Source organism: Macaca fascicularis, chromosome 6, assembly GCF_037993035.2.
Source record: "Macaca fascicularis isolate 582-1 chromosome 6, T2T-MFA8v1.1".
NCBI classification, from domain to species: Eukaryota; Metazoa; Chordata; class Mammalia; order Primates; family Cercopithecidae; genus Macaca; species Macaca fascicularis.
The window spans coordinates 78,088,258-78,099,700 of record NC_088380.1 but is presented as its reverse complement, the minus strand read 5'-3'; the positions used below and the strand labels follow the sequence as shown (position 1 = coordinate 78,099,700).

The 11,443-nt window shown below is 41.5% G+C and overlaps 1 long non-coding RNA gene across 1 annotated transcript in view; it reads left to right on the top strand.

Moving 5' to 3' along the window:
- The first annotated feature begins 5,325 nt into the window (after positions 1-5,325).
- The window catches only part of LOC135971113 (uncharacterized), a 69,274-nt gene continuing 63,156 nt past the window's right edge, over positions 5,326-11,443 (top strand). The window contains exon 1 of the long non-coding RNA XR_010587194.1: positions 5,326-6,388. This is a non-coding gene — a long non-coding RNA (uncharacterized lncRNA). The remainder of the gene's footprint in view (positions 6,389-11,443) is intronic.

Below are 11,443 nucleotides of genomic sequence, written 5' to 3'. Positions count from 1 at the left end.
TGACCAAACCCTGACTGATTTAGGAGGTCACTCTCTTTAAAAAGTTTCTTTAGTGAGCTGATCCAATCCATTATTCAACTTACCAATTAAATGTTATACATATGAAGAGTACAACTATTGGGTGGATGGTTGTAAATCAGTTTGTCCACCTTTAGTCTTGCCGTTGGCAGCTATTCCTTCATCACACTTGATTTTGTCCACACAACAAATATTGATTGAATGGATCAATAAAAATTTGAGGGGACTTAGTATGGTAGAGTATAGAATTTGGAGTCAAAAGCCTTTAATATAAGTTTTAACTCTACTACTTATAAACTCTGATCTCAGACAAGTTATTAAAGTTTATATGTTAGGTAAAATAAAAGCCTCTGTTTTGTCTATGTCACAGGATTTAGTGAGATAGTGAATGTACTGCCTTACAATTGCAACATGTTACAATTTAGCTAATAGAAATGTCATCTATTTTTATTGTTAATGAACACTCTTAGAAAGGCTAGCATTTCAGTTGTGGTATGGATCACTACTGTGAAGTGAATACCTTCTCTGTAATAAAAACTAATAGCTAGCACTTGTTAAGGCTGAGTTCTAAGTTTCTTAAATATATTAAATCATTAAATTTCCACAATAACTCACTGAGATAAGAACTATCCCTTTTTAATAGATGAGGAAACTGAGGCACAGAGAAGTTAAGTAATTTGGTCAACACCAAATAGCTCATAAAAATGTGGGGACAGGATTTGAACCCAGACAGCCTGGCTTAGAGAGTCTGTGCTCTCAGCCACTAAGGGAAATTTGGAAATTGGAAGAATGTAAAAGGAAAAGTTGGGATAGTTCAACTCCCCTCTAATATGTTTAATTCAACAAGAAGACAAAGAGCCAGTCAATATCAGCTGTCAGTTCGCATTCTTGCTCTTAACATTGGCATGGAAAGTGACCATGGAGAATAGACTATGAGTAGCAGCAGCTGTGGAGTAAATGGGTGGGGAAAGCAGAGCATGGTGTGGAAAGGGCCAGAAAGCACAGAATGTGCTCAGGCCCAGCCAGTAACAGTACAAAGGCTAAGCCAGGCTGTGATCAAAACTCTAAGGCAGACATTTCAGCAGCTATGCTTGGTGACATCACTGTATTCTTAGTGCCCATCTTCATGTGGCCATGCTGAGTGGAGACCCTGTATCACATCCAGGAGAGGTACCATACCCAGCAACCTGTTCCCTGGGATGCTGGGAATGTGGGAGCAGTGGCTTTAGGTCACTGGCCTCATCTCAAATTGGCATCTGGTGCTGGAGTCCTTGCCTACTCACCATCTCAGCCAACAGAGATAGTAGCTGTCTTCCTTCAAGCTTTTTCCCACATCCATCATAATCTTCTGCTTATAATTCTGCTTTGTTCCTTCCCCCAGAAGAGCAATAAGAGACAGAGAAACACTTTCACCTCAGTACTAGGGAATAAACAACTCTTATGAAAGCTCCCCAGTCCTTTGAAAAAATATTTACTAAGTTTCTTACAGTAACTAAAATTACAAAATAGAATGATTGGGTTGAAAATGGACAAGTCTGGAGACAGACTTGGTTTGGGGGAAGGAAATGAATGAATATGGTATCAGTCATTGTGCTTTAGGTGAAGGCAGAAGGACTGTCGGGTGTGTGGCCTAGAGTTGTATATCCAAGGTTTAGCAGAGATCAAGGCTGAAGAGACCGATTTGAGCATCACTTTTTGCAAGAGTGTTAGTTGAAACCACGAAAGATAAATCTTAAGGACAAGATAGTAGCTGGTAAAACCAAAGTATCAAAGACGAAGTCTAGGCAACTCTTTTCCTAGCTCTCTAAACATTCCAGTAGAAGCTTTCCTTGAAGCTGATGGGACAAGGTGGTACTCAAAGACGTCAACTTACAATGTTCTAGTCTACTATTATTTTTCATAGCTCTCTTGGGATGCTGTTTAAATCAAGATTTGGGAAATTGGAGTAAATGTGGAATAAATAGCTTTTTAAAAGATCCACACCAACATATTGTTATATTTATGTACTGTATTATTCATTCCCTGGCCTTTTAAATTATTTGTTCAGAACAGTAACCTCACATGTATGTCATTTTTCACCAATTTACAACTTAAAAATTTATCTCTATATGTAATGGAAAATATATACCTTAATTTTTCAAAACGTTACCCCAATACACTAGGATTTTCTGTTTGTGCTCCTAGAGTAGAAGTCTTATAAGTACTGTAGAATGAACTTCTGAATGACATTCGTAAAGCCAACAAACATATGGTAACAAAGCTCAACATCACTGATAATTGGAGAAATGCAAATCAAAACCAAAAGGAGATACCATCTCATGCCAGTCAGAATGGTGATTATTAAAATGTCAAGAAACATATGCTGGTGAGGTAGCAGAGAAAAAGGAATGCTTTTCCACTGTTGGCAGGAGTGTAAATTAGTTCAACCATTGTGGAAGACAGCGTGATGATTCCTCAAAGGGCTAGAAGCAGAAGTATCATTTGACCCAGCAATCCCATTACTAGGTATATATCCAACGGATTATAAATTATTCTATTATAAAGGTACACACACACATATGTTCATTGTAGCACTATTCACAATAGCAAAGACATGAAAACCCAAATGCCCATCAATGATAGACTGGACAAAGAAAGCATGGTACATATATACCATGGAATACTATGCAGCCATAGAAAGGAATGAGATCATGTCCTTTGCAGGGACATAGATGGAGTTGGAAGGCATTATCCCCAACAAACTAACACAGGAACAGAAAACCAAATGCCACATGTTCTCACTTATAAGTGGGAGCTGAATGATGAGAACACATGGACACATAGGTGGAACAACACACAATGGGGCAAAGGGAGGGAGAGCATCAGGAAAAATAGCTAATGGATGTTGGGCTTAATACCTAAGTGATGGATTGATTTGTGGGGCAAATCACTGTGGGACTCATTTACCTCTAACAAACCCACACATCCTGCACATGTACCCTGGAACATAAAAGTTGATGAGGGGAAAACATGAGTGAACTTCTGAAGTTTGTTACCTCACTGATGTAGATTAAGGAAAATGCTTACATGAATTCATTTTTAGTGTCTTGACTGGGCTAAAATCTTAGTTTACTAAATATGTATTTGATCTTGAGAAGTGCTGAATATCAATACCTCACCCTTTTCTGCCCCCATCCCACCTCTCTCCTACTCCCAAATCTACTGGTGGCGATGGATCAACTTGGAGGCAAGTTCCTGCCTGAACCATGTCCTCAATGAGATTCAAATGTGTGCAAACATATTTAGAAAGGTGAGGTGGGGGGTGCATGGGTAGAGGGGAGAAAGAGTAGATTCCTCAAGGGAAAATTCAATATATGGAATTAAAAGGATAAATATGGCCTGACCAGCCAGACTCAGCCACAGAGTCAGCCTGCTGTTTGGAGTGGAGTTGGGATTTCTGGAACACACAGCATGGTATCTGGCCATGGAATCCTCACATCCCTGCTGCCTTGGTGGCATTTCTCCATTCCTTGAAGAATAGGGGCTGGGAGTGTGAACTGACAGGTGTTACAATCAACCTGGCAATAATCTGAGGCCCAAGGAACCGTGCTGTGGGACACACCCATCTGAAGGTGACATAGAAGCAGTGAATTTTCCTTTCTAATTTACACGAGACTCTGAGGCTGTCAGGGTCCTGTGGTGACTGATGGTGCTGGTGGCCAGAGTGAATTAGCTGAACCTGGGCCAGGCAGAGGCCCTTTGAGAAGGGGTCCAGGTCAAAGGGAAGAATGGGGTTTAGGGAGACAGAATCTGCAGGAGACTGCAACTGCTGCAAACAGAGGCCAAGGCAGTTGGTGGAGGTCAGGGCTGTGGTGGGAGAGGTAGCAGAGGCCCTTTGGGGCCGAACTTGGCCAGCAGAGGCAGTGACAGGCAGCACTCCTAAGGTGACTCACAGATGGATGAAAATAACTTTTTGGGAAGTTCCATATGTATGTGGGGGACCTTGCAAGGTGCTGTAAGAACAGCTGGGGGCTTGGTGTTTCCAAAATATGGGTAGTAGTGGTCATGCCGTTTCATTCAAATCTATAGATGCAGACTGGGATGTTGAGGATGTTTGCGGTATAAATGTGTGAATCATAGAACAGTTGGAAAGCAGTCATTTACTTATTTTAACAATACATACATTTTAGAAATCTTTATATATTAGCAATTACACACACATATTCCAACAGTGCAGAGCCTGCAATTAAATGCAAAAGCATTTGCAATTAATCATAAATTACTTACACATTAATGGATGGTTTTAAGATAATTGAGCAGTTTGTCCTCAAGCATTTTAACATTTAAACCCACTCCTTACCTCCCTCTAATCTTATTTGCACTGTTAATTTGCTTAGCAAATATTCTCTGCTAATGTCATTTTTGTGTGTGCTCCTGCATTATGCAACTATAAGGACTTAAGCTCTGCTCCAGGGTAAATGCCAGACAACTGGAAACCAAAGGAAGGGTGTGTGGGGGGGGGGGGCGCGGGGGGAGGTGCTTGTGGCTCACCATTTTCTTAGGAGAGACAGGATGGCCATTGTATTCGTCAGGGTTCTCCAGAGAAACAGAATCAATAGGAGACCTTATACACACACACACACACACACACACACACACACACACACACACACACACACACGGAGAGAGCTATTATGAGGAATCGGCTCACATGATTGTGAAGGCTAAGTCCCACTGTCTGCTGTTTGCTAGCTGGAGATGTGGGAAAGTTGGTAGTATAACTCAGATTCAGTCTGAAGGCCAGGAAACCAAGAGAGCAGATGGTATAGATCCCAGTCTGAGGGCAGGAAAAGATGAGATGTCCCAGCTCAAGCAGGCGGGCTGGGAGAAAAAGGTGCAAATTTCTCCCTTCTCTGACTTTTGTTCTCCTCGGGCGCTCAGTGAATGGATGGTGCTCACACACACTAAGGGAGAGCAATCTACTGAGTCCACTGATTCAAATGCTAAACTCACATGGAAACACCCTCACAGACATACCCAGAAATAAGGTTTAATCTGGGCACCTATGATTCAGTCAAGGTGACACCTACAATTAACCATTACATCCATCTAACATGGGCTGGCAAGGCATTGGTTAAATGAGGGCACAGCCCATGTTGGGGAGGAATGGAATCCTCCTGACTAGCCAAGGGCTTTAATCTTTAGTTCTCAACTCTGGCAGCACATCAGAATCACTATGGAGTGATTCGTGAATATGTCTGGGCCTGCGCCAGGAGCCGTGTGACAATCCTGCCTGGTCAGCCACAAAGTTACAATGCTTCCTTCCTGGGTAACCTGCCGCCAGGAGCACATGGCACAGTAAGGCTTGGAAGAAGGTGAACCAAGGAAATCACCAGGCGTTCTTCACTGTTTACCTCTCACTCAATGTTATGACAATTTTGGCGTGCTGGCTACTTCGTATTTCTGTTTATGAAAAGAGGAAGTCTGATTCTGCCAAACAGGAAGAGTCCTAATTGTGTTATTGGTGGAGGGTCTTGACTGCAGCATGTCCCGGTTCTTGGCGTTCTGAACAAAGAACTGGACGAAAGAAACAAAGCAACCAAAGAACGAAGCAACAAGAGCACAGACTTGTGGAAACGAAAGTATACCCCACAGAGTGGGAGTACGCGCACCAGCAGCTCCAGAGCGCTGGTTACAGAATGTTCTGGGGTTTACATACCCTTTAGAGGTTTCCCAGTAGTTAGTTGGTTTACAGCCTATGTAAATGAAGGAGTGGCGCACAACCAGTCTAATGGGTTGTGGAAGGTGACCAGTCAGAGACTGAAGTGAAGTTATGAAGTAATACCCTATGCAGATGTCTGGTTGGTTGCAGGAGGGGGACCAAGCAGAGGTACTGGCCATTTCTCATCTGCGATGCAGAAAGCGGTGGGGCTTGCAAAGGGAGCAGCCTCTGTTCTTTTGTTACTTAAGCGTGGAAAGTTGGAGTTTTCATTTTGATTCATTTCTAGGAAGTCAGCACAAATTGGCCTTAGGTTTCCTGCCTCCAGACCCTATTCTCCAGCCTCAATTGCATCTCATCAATGTCATTTTCATTTTTGATGATGAAAGCTGGTTACCTTGTGGAGAGAGAAGTCATAGGGAGGTCATGTCCATGGAGCATGGGCTTAAATGGACCTATTTCTTGAAGTCTCCAGATCTGTTTGGAACTTCGAAATTATTCAAGAAAAGGTGTCTCATCAGCAGAAGACTGAGCAATTTTACCTCATGGTATCTTGAGTAGAAATGTAACCTAGAAGAGTTTGTTGAAAATCCTCCTGGCTGATGGTCATTTCTTGGAATCCTGAGTCTTACACTTGCTACCTAATAAAGAAGGCAGATTCTTCTCAGCAATGTTGTTTTTTCTGTTGTTGTTGTTGTTTGACACAGAATTGGGAGTAACTGGGGAGAAATATAAAAGGTCTGAGAATAGGTAAGGCTGGTGGAGAAATTGAGTGGTATTTCAATCAAGAAAAGGGAGGGAACAGCTACATATGAGAAAATGAAGAAAACGAAATGTTTACATTTCCTCTGTATTGAAATATTATGTTCTATTATCCCTTTTGTGGTATTCAAGAAGTTCAAGTACAGATCTTGAATACCTTTGGCTGGACTTGCTTTATTGGCTACAGCTCTGCATTAAGACTGGTCTAGTAGGGTCACAGATTTATGAAAAGCTCTTCAGACTGTCTCTCAACCAAACCAATCCATGCACTCCATAGATTTGTTTTTCCAATCAATTATTTAGCCCTCAAGGGAATTTTTATACTCATAAAGTGCAAAAAGTCATTTCAGATCCCTCTTCTCATGAAAGGGAGGGAAGTGGAAGGGGAGGGAGAACAGAAGATAGAGAGGGAAATAGGGAGGCAGAGAGAAAAACAAAACGATGAGGTTTTGACTTCCCTTAAGCCACTAGGCTGGAGTGCAGTGGCATGATCTTGGCTAACTGCAGCCTTGACCTCCCAGGCTCAAGCAATCCTCTCACCTCAGCTTCCCAAGTAGCTGGGACCACAGGTGCATGCCACCACACCTGGCATATATTTTTATTTTATTTTTATTTTTTGTAGAGACAGGGTTTTGCCATGTTGTCTGGGCTAGTCTTGAACTCCTGAGCCTAAGTGATCACCCACCTCAGCCTCCTAAAGTGCTGGGATTATAGCCATGAGCCACCATACCCGGTTCTGGACAAGAATTAAGAGTTTTTAAGAGTTCTGGACAAGAATTAAGCTGGAATTCCCTAAAGCATCTGTTGTATGTAATGAATTAGTTGTCTCTTATACATTTAGATTACTATTACTCATCCTTCAGAGAATTGAGAAAATAGTCAAAAAAATGTTTCTGTGTTCTATGGTTCAGATGAGAAATATTATCTGAAAAAGCCTAGTTTAGATCAGAGTTTCTTGACAGTGACACTATTGACAATTTGGGCCAGATAATTATTTGTTGTGGAGGTTGCTCTGTGCATTGTAGGATGTTTAGCAGCATCCCTGGAGTCTACCCACTAGATGCCAGTATCTCCCTCTCCTCCCTCTCCTCCCTCTCCTCCCTCTCCTCCCTCTCCTCCCTCTCCTCCCTCTCCTCCCTCTCCTCCCTCTCCTCCCTCTCCTCCCTCTCCTCCCTCTCCTCCGTCTCCTCCGTCTCCTCCCTCTCCTATACATAATCATAACCAAAAACTTCTCTAGATTTTGCCAAATGTCCCCTGGGTGGCAAAATCCCCCCTAGTTGAGAACCAGTAGTCTAAATCCTTGCTATTTAGTGTCTATCAGCTTGAGCATCTCCTGCAAGCTTGTTGAAATTCTGGAATCTCATGGCCCACCTAGACCTTCTATATCATAGTTGGCATTTAAACAAACTCCCCATGTGATGTGCATACACACCAAAGCCTGAGAGGCGCTCCCAATTTCGCAAAGGCCTGCTTGATTGAGCCCTGTTGAGAATCTATCATGAGCATATTAAAACACAGAAGTATAACAAATTTGCTTTAAAGATCTTAATTGGCTTCTATTTGCAATTTAGAATCAGGCCACATTCTATAAAATGAGTATTCCCATGAGCTGAGCAGAGGAGGAAGGCTTTATAGACAGAAAAAGGCAGAGGAAAGCAGAAACAGAGAAAGGAAAATCAGACTGGTTATTTCAAAGTTACTTTTCTTGTATGGTTTAAACAGAGGGGACTTCCTTAGCTTGCTGGCTGAGGTGAACTGGGCCCCTTGAGATTGGTTGCTATGACTCTCCTGGCCTTTCTTTTTTTTTTTTTTTTTTTTTTTTTTTTTTGAAAACTGGCCTGTTTCAGAGTTCAGTTGGATTAGGTGGCACCTAGCATGAGTGACTCCATTCCCGTTTGGTCTGATTTGCAGGAGGCTAGTCCAAACCATGGCCTCTTATAAATTTCATTTAACAAGCAAGATATCTTGGCATGCTCTGGGGATAAACTGATAGACATAATCCCAGGTCTAACTGAGTAAGTCTGCACTTGTTCAGCTAAGCTGAATGTATTATATGATTATTCTCACACATGTCCATATGATCAAATATGTAGCCAAAAATTATGATGCAGATCTACATTTATTTACATGTATTGATGTTCATAACATATCTTGTTAAGTGAAAAAGCAGATTGCAAAATAGTATATATCACACAATATGATCTGTTTTGCAGACACAAATTAATTCAAATTATATGTACATAAGAAATCTATCAGTGTATATAAACATTTTTTAGCATATCTTGGAGAAAGATTATTGTTGATTTTTATCTTTCTTAAAACGTTTTCAGCATTTTTCTGAATTTTTACAATGAACGCATATTATTTTTATAACCAGAAAAGACAATTTCTTCAATTTTGCAAAAGATGGCCTTATCAGCTACATCTGCTCTAATAGTCTGTTCTCATAATAGAGGTCCAAGATTTATAAAATATGTCTACACTATTCCTTTTCTGGCTGAAATCCACCCATTTTTTTCACCCAGAGAACAGGATCAGAACTGAGAGTAGATATGATTCTCTGATAGTCCCTGTGCTGGGGGCCCCTATACTCTCTGTGATGGGGTAGGGGTAGGGGTGGGGGTTCAGAATGCTATAACATTCAATGTTATGGTTAGAGCTGGGGTGGGGCAGAGGTCAGATCATGATTCACCAATCCCATTTTCTCCTGGGCACAGAGCTGGGCTACATTTCCTAGATGGCTTTGTGGTCAGTTTGGTCTTGTGACTAAAAATGTGAACAGAAGTAATACATGACACCCCACTCCTGGTCCTTAATACCTCAGGATGTGATTTGCTGTGCTGTTTCCCGTAGGCTGGGTGGATACAGAAAGTTCATGTGAGACAGATGGCAGAGTCAAGGGGAAGGACCCTGGGCCCCTGCCTCACATGCTGATGGAGAGCATATTTTGAACTTTATATAAGCAAGAAATAATAAACCTTGAGCCCTTACACATTTAGGGTTTTTTTTTTTGTTGATGTTATAGACCACTTACATTCAGTTTTAAATGAAGTACTGTTGCTGTGCAGAGGAAAGAGAACAGGAAGTAATTAGTACAGAAGCAGTAGCCTCTGAAGGAGGACTAGTTTGAATAAGCCAAATCACATTTAACTAGAGTCTTACAACTAGGCTTATGAGAGCGTTTACTGGCACAGATGATATAAATGGAAAAGGCCAGATACTTGGGCTCTGCCTAATAACCTCTTAATGAAGAGTAAATTAAAATGCGATGTTTCTTTCCTAGAAAGATGGTCTCTAGCAGGACTTTGAGTTCATTGGTCACTCAGCAGAGCTACACTGTCATTATAGCATCAGGCTGTGGGCAAAGGGCTATCAAGCAACCATCAGAGGCCTGAGTTTTCTTGCTTTTGCTTGAACGTAATAGCTCATCAATTTGACATTGTATTAGGTTGAAACTTGGCACCAGGCTTGTCAGCCCAGATGTGAAATTTTATTGTCAAACAAACAAAATATGTTTTTAAATGTTCCAGGGATCTCAGGTTGTTGTGGTTTAAAGTTTCTTTTATTGAAAAATTGAGCCAATAGATAGGAGCTTCAATATAAAACATAAAATTTTGCAGTTACTACTTTAGAAAAATATACGACTCTGTATCCACTCAAGAGCCTTTGAAATAACAGCCAATAACAAGAAAAAAAATGTAGACATTAATAAACTGTTTGGGTGGGCCTGTGTATGTTCTTTTCCTTCCTGTCTCTCCACTAAACTGAAATCTTAATGTTGAATAACAAACCTTGACCTACAAATAATTTCTCTATTTTTTTCATGGTTTCCTTTCTTGGCCTTTTAGGAGGCAGGAAAGTAGCACAGTCTGGATGATATCTTGACAACCAACATTTCCCTTTGGATGAGAAAAACAACTGTTATTCTAACAGGAGATGACTTCTGTGCTAACACTTCTGAACAATGCCATGCCCACTTGAAGGTGTGAAATTCAGCATTACAGGGTATTATGTTAGCCAAAAGCCAGGATGAAGCAGAGAATCTAACACTTTGGAGGAAAGAGCTACCTTGCCAGAACCAGAGAACACTCAGGCCATCTAACAGCTTCAATGATTTAACATTGTAAAAATGAAGGACAGGGTGGGTATGGACGATGTCCTAAGGGAAACAAAAAGAATGGTGTTAAAATCTGGCTAACTCTCAGAAGGCACAGCACAAGTGAGTTCTAAATCCCTCCTGGAGCATAAGCAGAGACAATGCTATTGACAAGCATGACTGCTCCAGGAGGGTGACTCAGAGGCCCCTGGAAGTCCATTGAAGGACCACCGGGGGAGCCAAGACCACCCCTGGAGGACCACTGAGTTGGTGGGTAACTGGGAGCCCAGAGGTAACACTCCTTTTATTGCATGAGAAAGACACGATGATACTTATAACCCATTCTGGGAGTCTACGGGGCTCAATAAGTTCTTGTGCATAGGCACTGAGAAGTATGGGTAAAAGGCTAAAAGTATATTATTCCTGGCTGGGAATGTTCCCTGTAAAATTCCTTATAATTACAGTGCCACCCTTGTAGATATAGACCACAGTGAGGTTCTGAGCTGTATCATAAACTTCTTACCACCCAATAAACCTCCTTTCTTGGCTTTTTCTCCTTGAAGCATGTTCTTTTACCCCAAAACTTTCTATACCCTGGCCTACTAATTTCAATGGGAGTCTCAGACAGCTAAAGCAGGATGAAGACCAATAAAACATCAAGTGTAACCACTTTATCTTACAGAGTAGGATGTGAGGTTCAGAGGAATGGCATCGTATAGACTCTGAGATGCAAATAACACTCCCCAAATCACCTGAATAACTCCTGGGCTCAGCCCTTTTTGAGTGTTTTTCAGAACAGTGGCGCCTCATGGCCTGTGTCTGCCATGCAGTTAAAGTACAATAACATGGACATTTTCCCAATCTCAATC